This window comes from Ambystoma mexicanum, chromosome 2p, assembly GCF_040938575.1.
Source record: "Ambystoma mexicanum isolate Mex_15411 chromosome 2p, UKY_AmexF1_1, whole genome shotgun sequence".
Taxonomy (NCBI): domain Eukaryota; kingdom Metazoa; phylum Chordata; class Amphibia; order Caudata; family Ambystomatidae; genus Ambystoma; species Ambystoma mexicanum.
Window position 1 is genome coordinate 1,337,683,566 of NC_090923.1, and position 25,499 is coordinate 1,337,709,064.

The following is a 25,499-nucleotide window of genomic DNA, read 5'->3' on the forward strand; positions in this document are numbered from 1 at the left end:
TAGGCGCACACTGCGGTGACCGCTAAGAGGGGTGGCGGTATTGCACCTAGGGCGCCGTACGGCGGCGGTGTGGGCCGTTTTGGGGTCATTTCCGCCATCGGGGACTTTGCACTTCCGCCGTGGCGTGGTGCTCGTGCCCGATGGGTCGGAATGGGCCGCACTTTGCTCCTTCGTGCAATGGCGGAAACGCTATTTACGCTGTGGCGCTCCGGTCAGTCGCTTTCCGCCAGGGTCGTAATGAGGGCCTTTGAGTGTATTTGTGACATTATAATGTATAGGTGGGAGGATATATCTGTGTTCATGTGACATTGGGCCTCATTACAAGTATGGCGTTAAGTGGTAAACTTGGCAGTAAATCCATTAGCGCCAACTTTACCACTACTCCAAATTAAGAGGTCGGGCTTGGAATGGAGGATTGAGCTCCAGAAAAATCCTGAGGGAAATTCTCCCACTCACCACTGAAAAATCAGCAGAATCACTGCTGTGGTAATTCCACCAAAAAAGACCCTTTGAGCCGAATGGATTCAAATGAAATTTGGACGTGCATTGCCACTTGTAATCCAGCGGTAATTCATTTGGGGTGGTATTGCAGTGGATTCGCCACCAGGGTACCGCCCAACTCATAACAAGGCCTTTGTATCACTATATATCAGAATTTGGTATTGATTTGCATTTGTGTTTTGTTGGTCACATAATAGCAGTGTGTTCTGGACAAGACAATGAAAAACTATCACAGACTTAGGGGGTTCATTCAGAGTTGGGTAGTCAGTATTTGGCAAATAATGTTGAATTTATCATCCACCGAATTTGATCAAGTACTATTGGTGGTATTCCATGGGCATAATGGGGGTGGTATTTTTAGGCAGATATTTTGCAGAAATCCACCTATTTCTACCTCCAGCTTGATGCTGGAGGTAAAAAATACAAACTGACCCCAAATGTTTTAAATTGTTCTTTTTACTGTACAAAACAGAAACACAGTGCTTCCCTTCAATAGAGTGAAAAAGGTTTCCAAAGAGCCGTGTTGAGGGGTAAAAAGATGGGCATCTATGATTGCCTCCTCTCTCCACGTGCCTATATAAAGCATGAAAGGGCACGAAATTGATCCTTTTGTGCATACAAAAATTAAACACTAGTGATATGAGCCACTGCTGTACATAATCATTTTACTCACATCACGCTGATGCAGAAAATGGCTGAAAAATAGTTAAAACAACCTTTACATTTCCGCCATCAGAAGTGATAGTTCTGAAATATCACTGAGGGTGGATTTTCAGAAACGCCACTGGCTGAGCTGGTAACTTGCTTCGGTGGTATTACAAAAATCTTCTGAATGACCTCCTTTGTTTGTAGTCTTCAACTAATTAATACCTGAATATTACATTTTTCAATGCATGTTTTTCAAGTGTGTCCAAAAGAAAGTACCACAAACAGACCGAAAGCCATTTCTATAACCACTATATAAGTGCTATCAAACTTTTTGTATCGACACACTGGTAATAAGAAATTCACGAGACCATAAGAGGAGCCTTCGTACAGAATCAAACTGAGGGCAAACTTTAAGATATGGACCCTTAATTCCTTGGCAAGAAGGATTTGTGAGTGTAGCAGACCAATGACCTATGAGGAGCTGGGATGCCAACATTCCCATCCAGGGTCACAGAATTGGTTATTTAAATGCACACGTTGCTACTCGGTGGTATGATCATGCCCCTGCAGCCTAGACTCTTCTCCCTCTCACTGTGGAGGCCCGTGTGTGGGGGCCACCCAGTCACATGTACAACATTCCTGAAATGAAGACGACCTCCCTCACCACATTACAGCCAGAATCCGAGCAGGCTTTGCTGCACTTAGTTCCTTTGTGACCGGCTAGAGAAGGATTTTGTCTTTTTCCATTATTCTTTTTACATTTTGCCCTTTTGCCCCCCTTGCATGTACTCCCCTGCCGGACGAGCAAACCAAAGGTAAATTTTCCCATCTTTGCCAATCTCGCAAGAGACTAACAAATTGGTTTGCATGTCTCGGGAGGATAGATCGGGGGCAACGCGCTCACCTTGGAAACAAGACGATGCGTAGCAACATACTTTCGATCCCTTGGAAACCTCTGGGTATTAGGCGCGTTATAAATGACCTGAGCAGCCATGAGTGCTGTGGCAGCTGTGGCAGTGCCAAGCCTTGGAAAGACTTGGGAGGGAATTAAGCCGAACAGGAACGAACAGACCTGAAGATACACGTCACAAAGGGTAATGTGGCCAAGATGTATCACTGGATACCTCACCAATGGGCTTTCTTCAGTGTACTCGCACCCCAAAGGGTTGATAACTATTTAGGAGGATGGTCTGCAATAACAGCAGCCAAAAAGGACCAAGCAGATGCTCCTGTGCCAGATACAGTGCCTCCTGAAGAGGGGAAGATCGGGGCAGGGGCAAGAGCTATGCTCTGTCCTTTGCCACACAAGGAAGGATCTGAAACAGCCAGAACCAGTAGTCCCATAGAGGGTGACCTACTCAAGACTCAGTACGAAACACCCAAATGAGAAATGCTACCCGGGCAAAAACCAGTGAGAAATGTACAGCCAACAGAACGGAGGGATATAGACGGACCGCTTTTGCCCTGATTTGTGGTCAAAAGTTACTCTTGGGAGGGTCTTGAGTTATAATTTCCAACTGGGTCCAAAGTTCATTATCAGGCATGCATCCTGTCGGCAAATGCGCTGATGTCATTTGAGGATGCTGCCCCTCAATATCTCAGTCAAAAAAGTTTTCAGTGAAAAGAGCCTTGTCAGCAATGAATGTATCCATCCGGGAGGATGCATATGCTTCTTTGTCCTTAATTCGGAATTTTAAAAACCTCTATGGTATAATTCAAGAAGACAGCAACCATACACCCCTCCTTTCAACGGTAGGGAAGAAAACAGTATTCCTCACAGATATCACCTTTGATGGGTTAGGTCTCATGGTGGCAGCCTCCAGGTCAGTGTTAGGAGTCCGCTGTCTGATATGAATTATTTGCCCTTCCATAGATCCCATCTATTTAGAAGGAAATGGAAGAATTAATGAAAGAATCTGCCGAAGACCGTTACGTTCTCCTTCTATCCAGCCCACGAAAAAGATGGAATTTAAAGCATCTGCAGGGACTTTTACATCTTTGGTCCAGAATAGAACCCCTTTCGAGGGATGCTTAGTTGTGGAGGGGGGAGTGGGGCAGGGGGGTCTACTTCCACAAACCCCAACCCCAGCCTACCACATCAGTCAGAGTAGCCAAAAACGTGACTATGCATGTCCACTCCGTTCAGACCTTCTACTGTGCGGCCATCTACAGTTTCTTCTTGATCTTCTGGATCAAATGGCCCGGGGCACCTCCGCATCAATGGCCCTACAGTTGCTGAAGCATTGGTACACAATAAGAGTTTGTGGAATCTCCACCAATCTTCGAGGTTGTGCATACACTCTAGCCAATAAATCCACAGAAATGGGAGATCCTAAATTAAGGGGTCCGAACGCTGCTCCTTAAGTCAGCCATTGCACTTGTACCCCAATCAGAAAAAAAAAACAAGGCTACCACCCAATCCTATTTCTCGTGTGAAAGCCCCTGGGAGGAACAGACCATTATGGACTTTAAGACCCTGAACAAGTTTGTCAGCTATTTGGAATTCAAAATGGTGACATTGCCAACAATAATTCTGCAAAAATTAGGAACCATGTTAGGGCACTATCTACCCACGTGGGATTTTCGCTTCGTGACGCTTACCTGCTTGTGGCAAATCTACAGGGAATCCTAGAAATTCCTGCTCTTCACCTGGAATGGCTGAAATTTCCAATTCGAAGGGGTCCCGTTCAGATTATCCTTGGCTCCAAGAATACTTTCAAGGTATTTGCTCTTTTGTTGGGTGTTCCTCACGAACAAGGCATCCAATTGTTGCCGTACTTGAATGACTAGCTAATTTTTTGTTTAAGGCAAAATCTGATAATGCCGTCCTGATGCTTGGATTCCTCCCCAACTGGGAGAGGTGCCACTTGTCTCCTTCACAACAGCTTCAGTTCTAAGAAACCCACTATTGTACAGAGGAGAGAACCGTGTATCTCCTGGATAACAGAACCAACAGACTTCAGCAACTGGCCAGGACGATGAGGGGCCAAGAAACTAGTGTCGGCAAAAGAATTCTTACAGATGCAAGTGGAAGTGACGTTAACCACGAGTGTCATTCCCTCGTCACGTCTGTGCTTAAAACCAGTGGTACAATGCCCACTGGGCCTATGGTCTTCATCCTCACACTACTTTAGGACCTTGATGCCGATCTCTCCTATTACCCAACGCGGCTCCTGATGGTTAGTGGAACCCAAGCTCGGGCAAGGAGTCCAGCTGGTCCACCCACTCCCCAGTTGCTTGGTGCCAACGTATGCAAGCCAGCTGAGATGGGTACAGCGCTACAGTCCGTCTTTGCTCAAGGGAAATGGTCTCATCTGCAGGCCGTCCGGAGCTCATATTGACGAGAGCTGGACACAATCCGAGGAGCCCTTCAAAGCTTTGCTCCATTGATTCTGTACAAAGCATGATGATTCAGACTGACAATCAGGCTGTGGGATCTATATGGTCCACCAGGGTAGGACATGCTGCTGGTCTCTCGGGCTGATTGCCAAGATCGAGTTGAATCTCTTATCCCAAAATGCAACCTATCCCTTGGGGAAGGAGGAGAATAGGCCTGCAGAAATGTGAGGTTTCATTACTTATTACACTACACCTTTAATTTAGAACTGGGTATCGATGCATTTGAATGAGGGAATTGCTCCCAATCTTTTGATCTTAGTTCTGGTCACAAAGGGCAGATCATTCCATTGACCACAGGAACTCCTGTACAACTTTCCCTTGATCCCTTTAATTTTCCTAAAGATCAGCAGCCATTCTATTCTGCCCGCATTGGCCTTGTCACACTTGGTTCCGTTGCCTGGGGGGTTGGACATTGAAAGGATGACCCTGGTAGAAAAGAGGATGGTCTTCCAGAATGTGAATATGGTATCCAAGAGTCCCATAATCCCGTCACTAGGGCAGTGTACGACTCTCACTGGAGTCCCCTTTCTATTTGGTGCTCCCAGAAACTGTTGTCCCCAATAGATGGGGACCCAATGATTAATGATAATTCTTGAATTCCTGGTGAACCGGTTCCTGGTGAGTTGCGTGGTGTCCACGTTACATAGCCAATGGGTGGTGATCAGGGCATTCCAAGAATTTGGGAAAGAGGTGACGGTTGTAGAAAATGAGAAAATCTGGTCAATCCAAAAATCTGAGAAGCCAAAAGATGGTTGGTTTGGACGGCGAGACAGAAGAAGGTAGCCCCGTGCTGGATACAGAGAGACATTATCAGCCTACACAAGAGAGGATTGATTTCCAGGGACACTGCAAATGTGTATGCATGCTGCCATGCATATTTTATTTATTTTGGGTGTTTGAATAATGCCATATGCAAAATCGTTATGCTTCAGGGCACTGACAGAAAGAACAAGCATTGAAAAAGAGAATTGTTTTAGTTGATGTATAAGCCCTAAGCCCCTTGCATTTCTTATTAACTTAACCCCCCATATATATATATATTATATATATATATATATATATATATATATATATATGGTCAAATTGGGCTATCCCATGTTCAGTCTTTTGGGATTCGTTATTTTTTTGCCTTCAATTCTTTTTTGGTAATACCATACAAAAGTTAGTGAAAGGAATTGCACAAAGGGAAGATGTATACATATCCCTAAAACCAAACTTATAAGAAAAAGAAGGAACTTGACCACTGATGGGTGGAAATCTGCATTATTAAGCATGTGGGTATCGTAATGGACTACTCTTGGTTTTGGAAATAAGCGTGGGAGAAATCGAGGTCAGAAACCAGGAAAGGAAGCACTTTCAAAAATGAGGCGCAGCAGGTGCACCCTATTGGAATCAGTGCGCGAGCCCTGACTAAAAGCCACTCGAGCAGAAGCTTTTCTATGCTGGCATAGTACTGGGCACTGAGCTCCTGTTTGCCATCCAGTTCCCTAGTGCTACATGAGGCCTACCTTACTAGCACCTCACCCCATCAGAATTCCCACCCACCCCTTGCTGGCATGATGCCCCCACCACGGATACTGAAGAAGCAAGGGAAATCTAGGTACCATGGCAGCTTACAGAAGGAGCACCATGATTGCAGCTCATCTGTTGTCTTGCTTCGGTGATCCTAGAGGAAACTTGCCTACCTGCTCCAACCAGAGGCCCCAAATTTGCCAGGCCTCCACGCACAGATTCTTGGTCTGCCTACTACCTTGCAATAAAGGGTAGGGAAAATTAAAATACAGTCCTACTCCTTTTGGCTTCCGCTTCTGTGACAATTTTGCAGGTAGGTTTATTTTATGGTTTGTTTACTTTTTCAATAATTCCTAAAAAGCAAAATATTATGTTAGCCCTGGAAGCCAAACATGAACACACATCACTGCCAAGAATGGATGGTTATCTCTGCGGTCCAGTGTCTAAATTGCTGACTGGGATCTAGTCCCAGCTTACCGACTTAACCAAAGTGAGTGATCCTGGGAAATGATTTAATCTCACTGTGCCTTACCTGAGAAAATGCTGAGATCCTAGAAATGGGTCAGATCAGAGTGAACACTATAGTGTAGAATTGGAAAAGCCAAAGATCTGAGCCTGTGAAACATGAAGAAACATGAAGATCTTTTCTTTGTAGGAACCTGTTCGACATACAGAGAAAAACATGTGTTTTTGTTTGCAATTATATGGCTCGCCAGGAGAACCATGGTTACATTTGATGTTACTAATCGTTGAGGAGTTTCAGTAAATTGAAATTGGGCTTTTGCCTCTAACTAGGCTTTCAATTCAGTGAAGAATAATCGAAAAAGACATGATAAAGAAGGCAGCAGCAATAGACATGTTTGCAGCTAAAAACACAGCCAAGTGCGATTTAGATTGAACATGTATGTGAGATAATCAAAGTGAATTATTTGGATTGCAATATTTTCTACTTTGCCACATCTATAGGTTACTTTTAAGTACCTTAATTACGAGTTAACAAAACTAGCTTTTGATTATATATTACAAACCCAACATATTCTAGGACTTGTGCAATTATGTAAAGAAACTCCAGTTCTAATCGGGTGTGGATAGTGGGAGAAAAATGTTGTGCAATGCCAGATATTGAAGACTATGCCTGCAGAGTGCTGGCTTGAGAATTGGCAAGGGGTGAGAGGGTGAGTTTGAGGGCAGGCCCATGGATGGGGCACCGGGTGGGATTAGACCCCACCCCCAGCTTCGAACATGGGCTTGCATCCGTCAATAAAGCCTGAAATCCCAAGAAGCTGAAGGCGCAAATTCCCTGGGTTGAGTGATCTCACGTCTCTCCCTCCTATTTTGGTGGTTTGCCATCACCACCTTTGTCCCACCAAGAAATGTGTGAAGTTGGCACTCATGGGTTCATTGTAAAGGCTCCATTCTCAGCAAGATGCCCGTTTTTTCATTTTACACATTTACATTTAAGTGCAGGCGTTTAACATTAAGCGTAACGGTGAATAACAAAAGAGTTGGAGTATATGCTCGAGGACTAATGCATACATGCACCGGAAGGCCTGCAACTGGTGATATCCTTTTAAGACGAGAGGGAAGGCCAGTCTTAATTTTCACATAACAGCTTCTAATCAATTGTGATGGAAGGGGCCGTATAGCGTAGTTTGTCCAGCATCCTACATTCAGAACAAAGACATTGGAAGCTGACAGGGCCGGCTTTAGGCCCGGGCGACCTGGGCAGTCTCCCAGGGTGCCACATTAGTACCTGTCACGCTAGCTCGGGGGAGTCTTTCAAGAGCGCCCACAAGCTGGTGTGGTGGGTGAAGGTGCCCTTGTGAAAGGAAATGCACCCAGTTCTCGCCAGCACGAGAGCCGGCGCATTTCCTTTCAATAGGGTGCTGATGCTGAACCAGCATGGGGCAGCCTTATAACTTTTTTTTTTTTTCCCCTCGCCCCAAGTGCTGCCAGAGCTAAGGCCGGCCCTGGAAGCTCATGGCAATGAAAAATTGTTTTTCTCATTAGCATTTTAAGCATGGGCTTAGAAGCTCCAGCATGCATTGCACTGTCGGTGAAAATCCAGAGCAGCCTCTCGGTGTCGCACATGACATTGGGACAATTGACATCTGCGCTAAATGCCCCATAATTTTAACATTCCAATAATATTTTACCATCCAGCACAACTGGTTATGTTCCCTCTCATTACCTTGAGGTCACTTGACAGGTGTCCCCTCCCTCCAGCTCTCCTTCCCTGCTCAGAAGTTGCCTGCCCTTCGTCTTGACCTTGTCAATGATAATAGGGAGCGCTTTTAGCTCTCACAGACAGCGTGGAGACACAAAGCCCTTGAATGGGCATTTTAAAAGCCATGCATAACTCCCCTTGTTTAGCACATTTCAGAATATTTTATCTTAGCCTTCCGTATTTCACCTAGTCCTATTAATTTTCACAGCAAACAAGTCACCTTTTTCCCAGTTGGGTGAGAGTAACAAAGTGTACCTCCATGTACGTCTCGCTGTCAATCAATGAACTGGACTACCAATACCACAATGCGCAGGAGCAGAGGTTGCCACAGCAGAGACCATTTCATATTATCTCTTGTGATGTCCTGGTAAGATAGCTCAGGGTTTTAAGCGGCCACTGGAGTGGCTTTTGTGTAATATGTTGGGTAGGGTTAGACTAGTGTTGGGAAGGGGAGAGGGTATTCCCACCCCCCCCCTAAGCGATTCCAAATGAGAAACAAACTAAACCGCACATCAAGGGAGAAGGGGGTTGTACACACAAGTGCGTGTATGATCGCGTAGTGCATGCATAAGGAGCTATATAGTATAGACGAGTGTAAACGCCATCTTAGTTGTTGGCAGACATTTTTAAACATAGGCTCAAGTGTGACGAAAAGCAACAAACGTTTTTAGTAGTAGATTTGCATGGCCCACACAGACATAACCCCCACCACGAGTAAGCTTCGGGCGAGGTCCAAGCCTGCCATTGTACCAGATGCTGTAGGCCTTCGCGCCCCGGAAAGAATGTACTCTGCAAGGCCACAAGAAGGGGGCACAGCACCTCTTGGCAGTTACAGATAGCATGACCCCTTAGCACCAACACCCCACAGAGGTACAGCCCTCCTATGCTTTGATTGCAAAACCCCCACATGCCACGGCACCAGTCAGGCCCAGACCACCCACCATAAAGCTGTAAGACCCCCAATTGATCAGAAAGCAAGCCTATCTTGCCTCCACATTTGGGTCACTTGATTTGTGCCGAGAGGTGCCAGGGACCAAAGAAATTATCGCTCAAAACGAGGGTGGAGAACCTTGGAGGCTGCAGGCGCATGTGGGAGTGAGTGAAGTATGCAAGTTGGTATGACCTTGGCTCTCGCCCTGAGCCTATCTGTGTCTGCCAGGTGCACCATTACAGTGATTGTTTTCGGAATAAGTAATTGCTTGTTAGGCCCTCTTTTATCTGGGATGACAAGCCCAGCAGTACCCAGGTGGACGGAGACGGACAAGAAGGCTGGGACCAATGGCCCAGTGTCCTCTATGGAGTGGGCTGCCCATGAATACGGTTGCACCAACTAGCCTTGCAGGTTTTTATTGTATGATGTGATGATGTTGATGATGCCAGCCTTGCCCTTAGCTTGCTGCACATCCCCGGTTTGGCAGAACGTACGGGGGTAGCAGAGTTCTTTTCTGATGCATTTTTATTCTGTAGAAATAAATACTCGTTATCCTTGCAAGCGGTGACTTGGGCTTTTTTCGCTAGAGGGTTGTATTTTCTATGGTGCGAGCGTGCAGGGGCGTGCCTTCACTAGATTAAAAACAGACCTCAGCCCAACCAATAAAAAAAAAATGCCGCACAATCTCAAATGAGTTTTCATTACACTTTATTTGAGTAGTACCTTCCTATAGAGGCACTTTTGGTGATATTTGTCGTAAATAGTACACTTTAATACATATTGGGTCAGGACGTTGCTCAAAGCTACAAGCTGCACAGTGATTTAATAAAGTAGCCCACGTTGTCCCAGTAAAGTGGGCCACACTTGCCAGATGAGCCAGCCCTATTGCCCAATAGGCTAGCCTGATGCTAGGCCGCAGGTTCTAGTCCAGAGAAAGCAGATTCGGCGTGTCACTCTTCAGAGTGTGATCACACGTGCACCATTGCAGTGGGTTAAAGCGGGCCCCTTATTGAGTTTACATTTCTGCATAAAGGAAAGGATTAACTCGTGTGAATGATGTACCACATCTTTTAAAGTGCCATTATTTTCATTAAGTGAACCTGGAAAAGCAATTAAAAAAAATGATTAGGTGAAACAAATCATGACTAGTCATTAACTTGTTACAAAATTCTTCTTCAGTAATTGGTGTTGCTAGGTCTGGAAAAGATCCGGGGCTAGGCTAAGGTCGGACTGTCCTGTCGGGACTCGGGGATAGATAGCCTTTTGGTTGGGGGGGGGCTACAACCAAAAGGCCCGGGGCTATAGCTCCCTCAGCCCCCCTCTACCCCCCCAGCAACGCCTCTTGCTGACCATCCTTTATACCCAGACAGTGAGACAGATATATTTTTGAATGTTTACAACTGGACAAAAACATCTGCTCTGCTGTTCAAGTCCAGGATAATCTTTACTTACCGCGTTTAAAAAATAAAGGGCACGGCCGCAGGAGCTGCACTGTCACTGTACAAGGCACTATACTCTAAACACCGATTGCTGTTAAAAGGGATCCTGGAAAATGTGGGGTGTTTGCTCCCTCCCTCTTGCAACTTTCAGGAGCCGCCCAGCCAGGGCTTCCAAACAATCACTTTTTGGCTGCTTTTTAAACTAGGAACCCCAAAGAACTTCCAAAAGTAGGATCCACGGCGTCAAAGGCCTAAAAACGTTGTTACAAATATGACTTCAGCTGCTAAGCTTCTGAAGTATTCTCAGACGCATTGATGCCGTGTTTCTTTCCCTGCCCCCAAAAAATGGACTGCATTTGACATTTTTTCAGGCACGGAATGTTATGTTCTCTCCCAAAAAAAGGGCTGGATCGAGAACAGAGCATGCGGCGCAGCACGAGAATCTGGCTTTGTGTTTACTCATTGGGCCACAGTTTAGCTTCTACGTCATTAGGCCTGGGCCGAATTTTAATTGCAGACAACCGTGTTTTTATACAAAATCAGCCTTTCACATAAGCATGCCCAGCCAGCGAGTCTTTTCACGCTATCGATCACTCCCAATGCAGGAAGCCTGGGAAACGTGGGAAGCCTTTCTCATTGGGGCCTGAAAGCCGTTACACAGAGGCGCTGTTTCCTCAGAGTCTGCCACCCGCCCGGCTTCTTGGAGGAATGCGACTTTCTCCGTCGTTTGCATTCTGGCGGCGCCGCCCAGCCAGGCTGGGGTGTTTGCTGATTATGTAACCTGCGCGCCTTCTGGCCACGCAGGCGGGGACTTGTTGACTTACATTCTCCCCTTAGCCCCGACACCTGAATGTAGCATGCACCCAAGGGCTGGGAGGTGAATTTGAAAGTCACGAGCACGAGGCACGGGGGAGCGGGTGGGGTGATAATGGATAACCATCAAGAGAACAACAACAATCCAGTCCCGGTCTTTCCTTTCACAAATCATTGGTACTGGACTTAAGTCCAATTTGATCAGTTGGAGTTAATGAATAGTACAAACCCCAGAATCTATTTTTGATTTGGTTGGGGGGTAAGTGTAGGCTGTCCTGGGGACATGGGTGTGGTGCAGACATTGAGTCAAGTGGTGGCCAACCCAACACGTTTCTGTAAAAGTGTTTCCTCTAAACATTGGCATGTTGTGCCTCAATTCTTTGAAGTTCAAACAAACGTTGGCAACAACACTAACGGCTTTTGTGTAGGCACGGGCTACGAATTTTCCAGGCATCGGTTCTGGCACTAACATGCCATTAGTAGCAGCTGCAAAACGGTGCTAGTACCTGGGCACATAATAGCATTGCCTGGCAAATTCGTATCTAATACCCATACACTAGCCAAAACTATTGGCTTGGCCAATGCTGGTTTTTAACAGGACTTCAATGAGGACATGCATACTTCTTATAAACCCAGGGGCTGAAGGAACACTTGGCTAACACATGTATTAAATTAGTAGCGCAGTTGCCATTAAAGAGATTACCGCTCAGAAGACTGCTTCGGAATAATGCCTGCAGGCACTTTAGACACCGATGTTACTGCTTGACAACGCTAGCTCAAAGAGATCCCAGTAGGTTGGGTTTTGGGCAGGGAGGACAAGAAATGGATGGGAACGGCCATTGGGATTAGCTTCAGCAAGGGCAGTCAATGGGTGGGAAAATAACCAAACAACCCGTACAAGCTCTGTGCTCCTCCTCGGAGCGCATCTCACTCCTAGCTGTGCTCCAGTTCTTACAGGTAGTGTTTTCATGCCACGTATAGCTAAAACTAAAAAAAGAAGCCTAGGCAGCCGTGCCCCTGTTGGGCAACAGTGCAGCCTGTTTCCAAGATGTCTTCCCATCCTGCTTCTAATCATGAACTTATTGCCATATGATTGGTCAGTTCTAAGGTTGGGCTGACGTGGTACAGACTGATCAGAGGGTAAAAGCATACCTGCCTACATTTGAAAATCAAAATTCCTGAGATTTATGCCCCGCCCACAGCCACACAATACTCCGCCCATTTGCACATGGCTCCGCCCACACGTCCAACAGGTAAACTCGGTTGTTGTAGGCTTCAGTTTGCTTACTATAGCATCGAAAATAATTCATTCAATGCTATAGTTAGCAAAATGAAGGCAGTGCTGCCGCCTTCACAATAGCGCTTTCAATCCATGTAATTGGATTGAAAGCACCATTTTTGCGGTGGCGGCGGCTTCTGTTTACTATAGCACTGAAAATAATTCATTCAATGGTATAGTAAGCAAACTGAAGGCGCCGCCGCCGCGATAATGCTGCTTTCAATCCATGTCACTGGATTGAAAGCAGCATTATTCCTGCTGCAGCGCCGCCTTCATTTTGCTTACTATAGCATTGAATGAATGATTTTGGTAAGCAAAATGAACGTGGCACCGCCGCCGTAATAATACTGCTTTCAATCCAATTATATGGATTGCAAGCACTATTATTACAGGGATCGGGGGTCGCATTGAGCACCGTTTCCGGGTCCCGCCCAATTCTCCATCCGATTGGCTACCGGCGGCAGCCAATCAGGTGGAGAATATGACGGCACCCGGAAAGAATCTCAAAATTCCTGAGATTCACGGGACTTTTCCGGAGACCCGGAGAAATGCTTAAAATTCCGGAGTCTCCGGAAAAATTCCGGAGGTTAGGCAGGTATGGGTAAAAGTGACAAGCGGGGACAGACGTTGCAGGTTTCCTCTCATTGGTATTGGGCTGTAGGTATCGGGATGCCAGAGTTTCACCAGCGGGAGAGAGGAGGTACTCCTCCTGTAGGGAGCAAGGTATGTTTGTGAAGGTCTGGGTATTAGTTTGTCTTTTGAGCACTAGTGATCCGCCTTGGGAGGGAATTCCGTGCAACTAACCATTAAGGCTATCCTTGGGTTCATAAAAGGCAGCTTTATTTAAAGGCATATACAAACGCACAAAAGCCGCATTCTTGGTGTATCACTATACACACCACAATGTCCCATTACAGCGCACTAATACATAATGCCCACAGAACCCTCATCCTTTAAACAAATCAACCCACCCTCCATGACCTCACAGTCCCCTCTGTGATCTTTCGATGACCACGGCCCCTGGCTTACTTTTTCCCATTAGGCCGCCTGGGCGTGCTTTGCCTCCTGGTTCCCCTTTTCGGTCCTCCGGGTCCCAGCTTGGCAGTTTATTTTAATTAGGACCTATCAAGTCTCTGGTCAGCCTGACCAGTGTAGGTCTGAGCTGACTGAGCCTACGCCCAGTCTAACCTGCTTTAAGCTTCCTGTACAGATTTGTAGCCAAATAAGCAGCAATTAGAAAGTTTAGATGCAAGCATTAAGATCTAACAAACTGTATTGTTCCCAACAGGGCCCTGCCAACAAACGCAGCCACAACACCACAAAGGAATTGAGGGTCGACTTAAAGCACTGCACTATCAGTGCAAACTGAGCCCCTCAGTAGTATGCTCACAGAAAGCCCCCACCAGTTGCCTGACAATCCGTTAAAAGAAAAGACTCCTCATCCCTGCGGGCCTCGCACCTCGTCCCAAACTCCGAGGGGAAGTAGGGAAAGGGGAAGAGAGAAGGCCTCCCATTATTCCAGTGCTTCTTTCTGGACAGTGTAAAGGGTTCAACCCCTTAAGTGCTACGGGTGAGTATATTCACCCTGAATCCCCATAAGGCATTATTGTAGGCTCCGCCCACTTCCATAGGTGAGTGGATTAAAAGAGATACTCCCAGGCGATGAGCAAGGCCGTGACCTCGGGCATGAGAAGAAGGTGCCAGGAGGCCCAGGCATTCACCCCGACCCGGGCTAGTCTTTAATGGGCACCATGTTTCCCCGGAGTTGTAGTTTTTGCTCAAGGGGCCCTTGATTCATAAAAAGTGCACTAGAAGAAATGGTGCAAGGTTTTATTGCACTGCTAAATATATTTTAAAAACTATCTACGATGTGAAGCTCCCAATTGCCTTCTACATTTAATTGCAGAAGGCAAGCTAAAAGTGAGCTTGAATGGCTGCACCATAACTGCTGTGCCCCAGAGGTGATGGGGTGTTTCATATTACTAACACACCAGCCAAACACTGTACACGCCCACTGGGCTCGCCAACCTATACCCAAACACACATCTAACACAAGCATCACACGCTTACAGCAAACAAACCCGGACACTGGACCCGTATGGACACAGAAAAGCCAGTGCCCACAACCTTTAACACGTGCCAGTCTACACATAAAACACATACACACGCCAACATAGCAAACAGTTTCATAGAAACATGCCAGGCATTGGACATTACCCATACGGATACAGCAAGCCAGTGCACACAACCCTAAATAACAGCAATCTACACATAAAACGCACATGCACACCCCAACACAACACACAGACAACATCACAGGCATTGCACTTTACCCGTATGGATACAACAAGCCAGTGCCCGCAACCAACCCATCTGCAACCAAATACACACAGACACCAGTTTCTCCTGGTTCTGGACCTATCCTATCACTCCTCCCTCACTAACCATTCCCGTCCTCTTTCTTGCTGAGCCACGTGAGCGCCTTTGGGTGGTATCCGTACACGGTACAAATCAACATAACATAATGAGATTGGCTGCCATGACACGGGCATTTTCTTGAGTTCTTTTGGGTGTCCACCATCAGTTGTTGGGGGGGTCACAGTTGGTGTCCTCTGCTGCATTGTTGCCAAATGGTCCCATCAGTCACTTTAATCCAGTTCCGGCTTTTTATCCAACGCCCATTTTGCATGGTGGGATTAGTAGACCCCGAAATTGCGAGCCCCAACTTGCAAAGTGGGTGGATAGCTAAAAAGGCAGAACTAAGTAAAGGTAATTCCGATGATCTGGGGTCAGTGCCTCAAAGTGTGCGCCTAAAAAATGCCCTGCCTCCTGCATTAGAGAGTTGCTTGTTTTGCGTGTTCCTAAACCTTGGCAAGAACTACAGTCTTTAAGAGGTTAAACAATGACCGTTCTTTGCATTGAAATGAGTAGGGACCGCAGCACAAACAGCATGTTCATGTCGCATATCAGCCTGGACGCCTTAACACAATAGGCTGAGTCAACAAGCAACCGGGCCTGCCTGCTTCTCCCCGGAGAAAGGGGAGTGGTAGGCCTCTGCTCGCTGGGCAGGAGGCTGGGCTGGCGGGCCGCACGCCGTCTTCCACGTCTGAGAACACTTAAGAGGGTGTCTGATGACTACCTCACCTGGAGACGGGCAACACGAGTTCCATGTGAGCAACCAGAACGTTGAGTAAACTTTGACTTTCACTTCAGAAGAATGTATTATTGATTTAGCGGGCAACTTTGTATTTAAGGGCACATTACATAGGCAAATGTAATGTATTTATTGGACATGTGTATTGCGCCTCTATACAGGTGTTAGCAGGTGCCACAAGACAAGATGGTGGGGGTGGTGGGGAGGGACCTGGGAATGGCAAAAGTAAAACAACAAAAAATTGTTATATTGTCCTTGTGAAAATCCTACCATGCAAGTGCATGACAAGGTTATAAGTGCAAAGTGGGGGAGGGAGGGGTAGAACTGCAGGAGTGGGGTACCTCCACGGGGGGAGGGCAAGGCAGCAAGGGCCAGGGGAAAAGGGGGAGGGAGGGATGAGTGCGGTGGACAGGGAGGACCAAGTTGGGCTAGTCCGGGAAAGGGAGCCCGAGGGCAAGTGCTGGCAAAGGATGCAGGGGGACTCGTAGGGGGTGGTCTGACTCCTGTATGACTCTGAAGGGACCAGGCCCCAGTGGCAGCGGCTGATGAAAGTTTTTAGCACGGGAGGGGAGAGGGAAGCAAGAGGAGAAAAGTAACGTCTTGAGAAGTTTCCGGAAACAATATCTGGCTCAAGTGTGCGGGGGGCGGGAGACTATTCCAGAAGGAGGAGTCGGCCAAGGAAAGGGATCTTCCTCCCACTCTCTGCTTGGAGCAACGTTTGACCTGCAGTGTGTTGGCGTCAGAGGACCGAAGGACTAAGGCAGGGAGGTATTTAGAGAGGGAAAGCTGGATGTAATGTGGTCCCATGCCCCCGACAGCCCCGTGGATGATGCAAAGGGTCTTGAATTTGATCCTTGCAGTTATTGGGAGCGAGTGGAAAGATTTTAGGGCTGGAGAGATGCTGTTCCTGGGCTTGAGGCCAAGGATGGTCTCATAGTCCTATTCTGGATTAGTTGAAGGGGGCGAAGGGAGGAAAGGGGCAGGTTGAGGCTATTGCAGTATTCAAGCCCAGAGAGAACCAGGGCTCTGGGGACGTTGAGCTTCTGGGGGAAGGTGAGGAAAGGTAGAATGCCCCTGAGGAGATGCAGCTGAAAATTGGACTTCTTGGCAAGGTTCACGATGTGTGGAGAGAAAAAGAGAGAGGAGTCACAGATGATCCCAAGGTTTTTTGCCTCACAAGTTGGTGAGGACAGATGACCCAACAATAAAAAGGTTTTACTCTCTAACTTTTGGCTTCATACATGCAAATTTACCAAATATTCAAGCAATTGATCTTGCCACATCTCTACACTCGCACCAAATTTGGTGATGTTCATGAGCCTTTTCATTTAAAAAATAATATTGAAAAAACGTGTTTTTTACTTTTGGTTTTTCATAGAGCCCTGCAAACAAAACACCCTTACAAGAAGTACATTTCAAAATTGCCCTCTCCAATTTTAAGCACACAGCTAGCCCTTACCTGGATGTGGTGCATGTGCAAAACCCGAATCGGAGAAATTAAAGACCATTCTAAAATCGTTTTAAAAGTATCGATAATTCAGGGCAAAGAATAAAAATGAGCATTTGGGCGTTTTTGAGAATTTTGGCAGGCACTTTGCACTTAACATGGAACAAAATGCCAAAATCCTGAATGAACATATGAAAATTCCACAAGCACATGAAGACCTAATTGCGGCTGAAACTGAACAAAACACTGAACAGTGGCGTGGAGGGATGGAAAGAAATCAGGCACGCGCACTCGCACAACCAATCCCCCCTATGCATGCTAATGGCGATAGGTTTTTATGCTCTCAATTCACACGCAAACACAAAAACATAAAAAGAAAATCAGTCGTGAAAGCGAGCTTTGGAAAAGCGGTTACTACCTATGGAAAAAGGCCAAATCTACACACGTATTAAGGTACAAACACTGTCCAAATAAAAAATATCTCCCTAATCCAAAGTCCATCCCGCTATAAATAAAACCTGCACTTACGCTACAACACTTCTTCACAACACTCAGTATGTTTTATAACTAAAGTGACTGTTATATATAATAGTTTATAACGCTTTTTGGCTAAAGGGGCAGGGAGGATAGCTCGGGGGCAACAGGTTTGTCTTGCAAGCAAAGACCACGCAGAGCAACATGGTTTCGAATCCCTGGTCCCGCACTTAGAGACTGGTCTCCGGTATTAAGTGCCCGGTCAGGGCCGGCCTTGGAAGCCGCAGCACCTGGGCAGCAAATCAAACCATTGGTGCCCTTCTCCCCGCACGGCCCTAGTCATGCGGTAGGGGGGTTGGGGGGGCACCACATTTTTCAATAGGCATGGCAGGCGCCCTATTGCTAGCTCGGGGGGAGACTTTGAAAGACTGAAGTTATAGAGTTGCATCACTAACAGTAGATAGTGGGAGGTGGGGCTTGTATGTGCCGTTTGAGAGGGGTTTATGGCTTGTTGGAAACACTGGCATGTAGCCTTCTGGGAGAGAAACACACACGTTTTCTGGACCCTGCCCCAATTACCTCACGTATACCATACTTTGCCTGACTGCCAAAGTCCCAGCAAGCCCCACTGGGCGCAGCATCCTAGCAAATTAGTGAGGTTTGTGGTTGCTTTCAATCTGCCCCCCACCCCAAAAAAAACGCAATAAGGGAGGAGACATGAGTGCTTGGGGTTTTCATGTCATTTGCAGATCTTTTTCTGGACCTAAAAATGCATGTTTCCCATTGTCCTTTGTGCTCTGCACTTAGGGGGAGGAGTGGAAGAGAGAGAGAGAGAGAGAGACCCCCAGTTGTAGGTGCAATGGGAGCAGGCCATGTCTCTTTTAGGCCCTTGGTGCCTAGTATTCCACCTAATACTATACACATCGACTAGCCACTCAGACTGCAGGCGTACATCTCTCACAGTAGAAAGAAGCAGCAGGCAGCACAGTCCCCCCAGGTGTTTTATTTGCACAGAACCCGTCTTCTTCACAGCCCACCTCCCACGGCTACATTTCGTTGTTCGTTTTCAATGTGAAGCCGTATGGGCTCTGCAAAATACTACCCAATAACGAGAGGCCAACGGGACATAGGAAGTCTGGCCCCGCCCCTTCTCATTATTATGCTAATCGCATAAGTGCTGACTGGAAGGAGAGGAATCCTCTCCTGTCAGTCGGCATGCTGTGCGGAGACGGTTGGGCCATCCTGTCATGTCTTAGGTGTGGCGGTGGCAGCGGTGTGCTGAGGGTGCGAGCAAGTACGTAAAGCGTTAATGTAAATGTGTTTGTATGCATGCATGTAAGGGGGTTGTCTTGAGTGTAGGTGAATGTTGCTATGTTATGCTTGCATGCATGTTTTCTAAATGCTGCATGAATGTGCTGGTGAATAAGAGTGTATGTATGCTTGTGAAAGAGTGTGCAGCTCTGTGTGTGTGCTGTGCGAGAGTGTGCGTACACGTCTGTGTGAAGTTGGAGCAGGCCTCTAATTGTAGGAGGGGAGCTACTGAAGGCTTGGAATCCTTTTACTGGCCATCAGTGGTAAGGCAAACACGTTTTACTACGTGGCTAGACTGGCCTACATTGGTGGCTTCACTCTGGCTCAATATTCTTAATATGGGATTTATTTTTCACTGTGCATTAAGGGTAAAGCAAACAGGCTAAGTGTTATTACAGGGCTAGATTAGCCTAAATTGGTGCAACCATTCGGGAAATAATTTCTTACTCTGGCGTGACATTTTTTACTAGCAAAGCCAACAGGAAGGATGTTCTGATTTGAAAATACTGGCCGATTTTGGTGCAGCCATTATGGACATGTATGGGCGCAGCCAGCATGATGATGTTTTTATAATGGCACATTTTGTAGGCAAAGACATCATGAAAATGGTTTGTAAAATGCTCCACTGCACTATTGGTGACTTGCACTTCTTGGATTTGTCTCATGTGCTACGATAGAAAACCGATTTCAAACTGTGTTGATTTTTATCCACCTTTTGACCAATTGTGGTGTCAAATGCACCATTTTAACCCATCATTTAAAAAAAATTCTCGTGGGGGATAACCCATCCTCCCCGAGCTTCCCTCTGCTTGTTCGGCCTCTGTTGCTACACTGTCACTCCTAAATATTCGAGGCAAACGTTTACGCCCCTCGAATGAAAAAGAAATTGCCAGTTCCACCTTCTCCCCTGCTCGCCTAACACCGTTCAAACGCTACACTTCTCCCACCAGTCAGTCACACACAGTCCATCCACAACTCTCAGCACATCCTCCTCCTCCGGGCAGACCTATGAGTCCTTAGTAGAAACTGGGCTGGGTGATTGCACGTGGGGTGCACTGTGCAGGTTTTACATACCCCAGGGGTCCGCACCACACCTTGCGTCCATTCCTTCCAGTCACTGCTTCAAAACAGCACAGCAATCTTGTGCTCCTTCCGTTCCAACTCGCCAAGCCCTTCCTGTGTTTCTGCAGGACCCAAAGCACCGAGAGAGTCCATAGGGAAAAAAACAGGACTGGGTGGCTGAGTCAACCAGTCCTATATTTTTTCGTGTTATTCCATGACTGATTCATGGAATGTTTTCCTATGGGATTGCACCATTATAAAACACTTCCATGAATCTGGCCTTTCGTGTCCCGTTTGAAGAGAGAATACGCCATTTACTCTAAGCCACAAATGCCACAGATACACCCAGTAGCAATCCCTGGGCGTACCTCCAGTTCAAAGCCACATGTGTACAGCAGTATGCATGGGTATAAAATTAGCCCAAATGAAAGCCTTGTGCTCCCAGAAAAAAAAGTGCCTTTGTCTTACAGGGCAGTGCTACTTTTATTCAAAGCGTAATCAACCCAAGATGGGCATTTCTCAAGCCTGCCAGACAACTTCAGACCTGGTTTCTCCCTTGTTAGGAACACCAGTGCAGTGCAGTCTGACAGCCTTGTGGTTGGAGCATGGTAACTAAATACCAGCACGGTGATGGTGGATTTAAAAGGTTTGCTGCTCAGTTCACTAAAATGTGAAAGTAGAATAAGTCCTACATTTAAAGTGGCAGAGAAAAAACTACAAGCCCCAGAATGCAAAGGTGAAACGAGAACAGACCTCGCGGGTGGCAAGGAGGAAGGTCTGAAATGTGCATCAGGGTTCTGAGTCTTGTGAGCTTCCTTTTTAATTGGCTGCGTCCCGGTGACTTCATAATTGCCAGGGAATCGCAGAGCTTCCGGGGCTGCAGGGGGCGAACACCTTCCCCCACCTGCATCTGGCTGGGCGGGGCTCGGCCTGAGTCACCCCTTTGTGCTGCTCGGTTACAGCCCTGACTGAAGGCAGCCTGTAGATAACGCCGTATGTGTCCAGTAAATAGGGCTCCGACTTGTGTTTACCCGCGAGGTCACGAGGTCAGGCGTGTACTTGATTTTGGGAGACTTCGAGCTCCTTAATCATCCGGGTCCTTCAGGAGCTGATAAGAGCCGATACCGGCTGGAAGCGTTAAGCTATGCTAACGTTTGCCTCCAAAGCGTGATAACTGCAGCGTTCCGCGATTCACACCAAACGGCCCCTAGCGGCCAACTGCAAATCTGTGCTGATAAGATAGCCCGGGTGGCTTACGCGCCTGCTGCTTTGATGCGTTTGTGTGACTTTTAGACTTCATAGTGAGGTCAATAATATGAGTAGCTTTGGGGTAATACGATCGCAATTATTTTATCACTGGGTGATAGTTAATTTTGTCGCGTGCGGTAGATTGATTGCATGGTGCAAACGTAGCTGGAGACTGAGAGAAGCTCTCTTGCGGGAAAGGACACCTAACAACTGCCCCTAAACTCTGCGAGCAGCATATTCTTTTCTACATTTACTTCCGTGCCTCCCAAAGCGCTCCGAGCGGTCGTCCAGCAGCGCAAGCGCTATGCAAAACTCAAATGAAAGAAAACACTCGGTCGATAAGGCCCGGGACCATCACGGTCCTGGTTCCCCAACAGAATACTGCTTGGTAAGCAGCTAGGGAGGCGGTGCAGGGGTATGCAGACAGCGGCTCGTACCTCGGACTCCATTACCCTGTTCTGAGGCCATACTATTACTTTAAACAGTGCAATGTGTGCTCGGCGTTTGCACCAGGAAGCTAATTTATAATCCATATCACGTACTGAGTAGGTAGACAACTGCATATACAGGATACAATATCCGAATATTGGTTTTAATTTTGCATTGTGACTTGTAGTCCTGGATTTATAAGTGGAAATCCAGGACTACAAGTCCCAGAATGCAACGTTTAAACCAGGACTGGACTAGCATCTCCCGAAAGAAGCGAATAACATTGGTAGGTATCCCCACAGTGGTCAGGCAAAGTATCACAGTGGTATAGCAGGTGGGGTAAAAACTGCACACAGAATATGGGCGAAATGGGAAAGATAAAGGGGCGCCCGTGAGCTGCCAAAAGCACGGCGTTAGCTGGGGGGAGGGGGGAGGAACAGACCCATGTGTGACACATGTGGCACATTGGCTGATGACCTTGGACAGGGAACGCCAGTCACGCAGTGGCCAGTCCGAAAGTCCCGTAGACTAGATATTTTAGGTCACCAGCGCTGCTTCAATGGTTACGTTTCACTCAGCCTACACTATTCGCCAAATGCCAGGCGAGTGTACACCATTGCTGCAGCGACCTCCCGTGGCAAATACGAGAATGACCCCTTTTAAAGACCAACCAGGTGGCTAGCAACCGCTCAGTCACAGCTGGAAAAGGAAGGCCTTGGAGCTTGGCATTGGTTATAGTGAGTTGGGTGGTGGTGATGCCTCTTGCGAGTCTTCTGTGACTGGAAGGAGGAAATCGCTCCATTCTTGCCGAGTGGTCTCTGGAAGTCACCAGTCCTTTTTTAAAACTTTTTTTGTTCCCCGTTGTACCTGGTTAGAGGACTGGGGCGGTGAGTGGCAGAGTGGCAGACCGCATGCAAAGAATGCAGTGGGTGTGAACACCTGCATGCAATCCACAGTGCCACGAGAAAAGACTAGCATTGCAGAATCTCGCGCGACTTCCGAGCATTTGGATGGCTTGTAAATGACCCTTCTTTTAGACCTCTTTTTATAGGACTCAGATGGCTCACCAGCCAAGGAGGTCTCGCCCCCCCCTCCCCGCCCCCAAACCCAGACAGCGGACCCAAGCTCGACTCGAGTTTCTAGCCGGTGCCTGGCTAACACATAGGCTGAGCTGCCTCTGTATGCAGGGGGCAGGCACACTGCTAAACATATGCACACTGATTGACCCATGACACATTGACTGACGCAAAGATCGCAGGCATGCCAACTTGCTTGCCACTTGGACCCCAATGAGCCAGTGGCCACACACTCGGTTTATTTAGAAACACGGAGCCAATGTGATCGGCGTCCTCTGACAAAGTTTGCCGCCTTACTCTAAATGTGGCTGGTGAGATGGCCAAGGGGGTCTGGTGCCACCACAAGCCGTGTGATTCTGGGCTGAGGGCAGCGCGGCGAGGCACTCCACGCCTGTCCCCACCAATGCAGGCAGTGGATTCCAGCAAAAAAAGGCCTCTAGTCCCTGCAATAATCGCAAAACCCTCACATCCCCACTGTGAGGGAGCTTACATTACAGGCTGATTTCAAATCAGGAATGCAGTAAAGAGGGGAGAAGCGTGTTCCAGCCTGCTTGCATGGCACCGACACCCTGGCAGAGGGACTCACAGTTGAGGAGATGCAGATAATGCAGCGGGCACGCACTCCACTTGGCACACAGGTGTGGACATATTGGAAAAACAGTGTCTGGTAATAATGTCCCCTCTCCATACATAATGTCGCTGGGAAAAGCTATTGCTGACATTATATACATTGACATTATGTTTGGGGACGGGTTGCGGGGATGTCCCATGCTCCCCTTGTAAAAAAAAAATATATCAAATTAGGGGGGTTGCAGGGGTGTCCCACGAATGTTCAATGTAATAGTCTCTGCAGAAAACAGCGACTTTTTGCGGGGACATTATTACATGGAACAAGACTGGTTGCCCAGGATCCGGATACCACAGTGCGCTCGTCCTTAAGCAGAAGTCCTTTGCCATTGCCCTCCGGTGAGAAACCTCTACACTCAAATGCAGCTACCTGAATGTCCGTAGTCAAACACGCACTGGTGAAATGTATCCAGGCATTGCAGACCCAATTACCGCCCCAGCAAGGGGATAAAGCAGGTAAGGCTAGCTTAGAGCTGTTGGTGTGGGCATTTGGAGAAGGAGCAGGGAGACGGGCGCATGTGATAGAATTCAGGATGCTGGAGGGGCAAAATGGGTGAATGGAAAGAAAAGCAGGTGGGGGCTTAAGGAGAGGGAGAGAAGGAGGCGGCAGGATAGTGGGAGGTCGCAGGAGGGGGGAAGTAGGAGACCAGACTGAGAGGACCACTATAAATCGGAGGTTGGGAAATAGTAAGGAAGAGGGTTGAGTAGGTGGTCGAGGAGTAGGTAAAAAATTGAGAGAAGGAAGAGAACCAGACAAAAGAAGATGGTGGGAATATCAAGAAGAGCATTATGAGGGGAGTGGAGGGTGCAGGCGAGAAAAGCAGAGAGGTGGAGGTGCGTGTCAGCCAATGGGAGACGGCGAGGGTATAAAATGGAGATTAAGATCCACAGACTGTGTCTCTGAGCTGGACGCGGAGGATAGGAGTATGAGAAAGCTAGAGAACACCAGAGAAGGGGAATCCCCTGAGCCCAGAAGAGAGGTAGGCTCCGGTGAAAGGGAGAAGTGCCCCTTCTACCCCAAAAGAAGGGTGTATTTCTGTAAGGAAGAGGAGCCCCTGGGAACTCAGAGGGGTGTGCTCCTGTGCGGTGGATAAAAACCCCTAAGAGACACCAGACCCAAGTGAGGGGGCGGTGGGTGAAGAGGTAAACGTGAGAGTGACTTGGATCGGTTCTATGTGTTAATATCCCTGCAAAAATATCGCCATACAAAAATATTGCCATATATTTGCGGTGGTATTAAGGTATGGAACCTGCGGGGGACACACCCGTAACCCCTGCTCCCAAAAACCCCAAATATTATCCCCACTAAAAATATCGCCTATTTTTGGTGGGGATAATATTGCCTGATCTCCTTGGATCACCTGAAGAGGGGATGTGCAGCCGAAGAGGGGAGCCCCTTGAGCCCCAGAGGTGTGCTCCAGGGATGGGCTGAAGAGGCCTGTGGTCACAGAAGAGGGGTGTGCTACAGTGGAGAGAGAGAAAGAGAGGGTGGCTTTGATCCCCAGGAGGCTGGGCGTGTAACAGGAGGGCGAGGCCCTAGATGAGGAGAGTAAGTCATGGAGAGGAGGACCACAAGAAGGGGAGAACTTTTGGGATGCTTGGCAAAGAGAGGAAGCCCTGAGGTCTCGAGAGAGGTGGAGAGGACTTGTGTGCCTCAGAATGAAGGATATGAACTAGGCTCTAGAAATCGCTAAGCAGGCGACCTTTCTTGCTCGCACTTTCTTCTGCCCTTTTATTTGTTATCCTCCATATATAATCCTGCTTTCAAGAAATGTTTCCCAAAAAACGTTTGTTTAACCACCCTAAACTATTTCCAGGTAATCGTCTTATGTTGTACTTTTATCACTAAAACCTTTTAACCTTACTCCGTTGCTAATGGCGATAGGTTTTTATGCTCTCAATTCACACGCAAACACAAAAAC

General features: G+C 47.4%; 2 protein-coding genes across 4 annotated transcripts in view; one reads left to right on the forward strand and one right to left on the reverse strand.

The window, feature by feature from the left end:
• Positions 1-25,499, reverse strand: part of SLC5A10 (solute carrier family 5 member 10) — a 1,126,075-nt gene that overhangs the window by 585,139 nt on the left and 515,437 nt on the right. The window lies entirely within an intron of this gene.
• FAM83G (family with sequence similarity 83 member G) overlaps positions 1-25,499 on the forward strand; it is a 185,946-nt gene that overhangs the window by 111,116 nt on the left and 49,331 nt on the right. The gene's annotated exons all lie outside the window — the stretch shown is intronic.